The sequence below is a fragment of the Sinocyclocheilus anshuiensis genome, unplaced genomic scaffold (assembly GCF_001515605.1).
Source record: "Sinocyclocheilus anshuiensis isolate Anshui unplaced genomic scaffold, SAMN03320099.WGS_v1.1 C32838418, whole genome shotgun sequence".
Taxonomy (NCBI): domain Eukaryota; kingdom Metazoa; phylum Chordata; class Actinopteri; order Cypriniformes; family Cyprinidae; genus Sinocyclocheilus; species Sinocyclocheilus anshuiensis.
Genome location: NW_015620423.1, coordinates 1 through 1,564, shown reverse-complemented (window position 1 = coordinate 1,564; position 1,564 = coordinate 1). Strand labels below are relative to the sequence as shown.

The 1,564-nt window shown below is 30.6% G+C and overlaps 1 long non-coding RNA gene across 1 annotated transcript; it reads right to left on the bottom strand.

Moving 5' to 3' along the window:
- Positions 1-982: 982 nt before the first annotated feature.
- LOC107683038 (uncharacterized) lies at positions 983-1,168 on the bottom strand. Its single transcript, XR_001633648.1, has 2 exons — positions 1,113-1,168; positions 983-1,026 (listed from the first exon to the last, which is right to left on the bottom strand). It is a non-coding gene; the product is annotated as an uncharacterized LOC107683038 (long non-coding RNA).
- Between the last annotated feature and the right edge of the window lie 396 nt (positions 1,169-1,564).

Below are 1,564 nucleotides of genomic sequence, written 5' to 3'. Positions count from 1 at the left end.
GTGCAACAGCTGCAAAACTGATAAAAAAAAAAATCAGAGCACTTTGTATTAAATGCTTGTAAAATAGAGAGTAAGAATATATTTTTAAATAGAAAAAAAAATTTGTTTTTTTGTATTTCTGTTTTGTTTTCCCAATACCATTTAATTGAATCAGCCTTACAATAAAATAAATTCACCAGAACGAATTCACATGATAACATGTTTTCAGATAACATAAGTTTATCTGAATTAATCAGCATTAATTATTAAAAAATTAATTGTTAAATTTAAGCTAAAAAAAATATTTTACCACACAGTTTCCACAGAAACTGTGAAAATCTACATAATGATTATTTTTTTTATTTGGTTTAATTTGATCGAACCCGTTCTGCTGTTTTCAAACTGTTGAGATTTTTTTTTCATAATGTAAAAACATTTAAATATTTATTGGTTATATTTATAAAACATTTAAATATTGCTAATTATATTAATATATTGCTTATATATATATTTATATTGTAATATAGCAATATATTTATATTGTAACTATTTTAAATCACTTTACACAAAATATTGCATACACTCACATACATACATTTTCCTTATTGCCTTGAATTTGCAGATTGTTAATAATAATATGTATTATACTAATAATAATATGTTTTGTCAGTTAAATCCAAGAGGAATGTCATTGAAAGTAAACAATTTAACTAATTTTTGCTCTTTTATTTAATAATAATAAACAAAATTATTAATTCAAAACCAAAATAATAATAATAAAAATCACTAGATTAACTGATTATCTAAATAAGTTGCAACTCTACTGTCCTGAAGTTTTGAACATAGTAGAAGCAGCTTACATAGACTCGTCATCCCTGTAATGGACAACAGCCCTTTTTTCTCCCTCACGACCCTCCTCCTGGAACTTAAAGTACTTCTCAAAGACGGAAGCAAAGCAGTTTCTCTTGAGGATGCCTGCCTGGTGTATCATCTCCTCTTTGTTGGGTGGAAGAGCCTCCAGGTCAAAGAGCAGTGAAATATTGTACCCTTCAGGGAGGAGCAACAACAACAAACCGTCAATCCAAAATTCTTACAGTAAAAATAACAATGAAAACTGCAACCATTTGGCTTACCGTCTTCTGGTGCCACAAGGACATTTCCATAAATACGCTTCAGCAACTGAAACACAACAAATACAAATCTCTTTCATTTGTGAATAATGAATAAAAGATACTGGAAGTAAATTCGTTACGGATCATTACAAATACTTTGCAATGATGAAGAAAAAGCGGTGCATCAAGATGCATCGATAATCATTTTAGCATCACATTGCATCCCTCTGAATCATAATCAAATCGTGTGGTACCAAAACATTCCCATCCTTAGAGTACAGCTAGCATGTCACATTACAACTTCCAAAGACCTACTTCATGTCAACTATACATATATACAACGACAGGCTCTGGCTTGTTTCATTCCCGGCATTTTTCACATGCTTTGAGCGTCCTGTATTTTGTGTTTTGTCCAAGCGGCAACCTCACGCTCTCTCTTGTGAAGCCAACAAGGAAGTGACTTAAACTGTAAT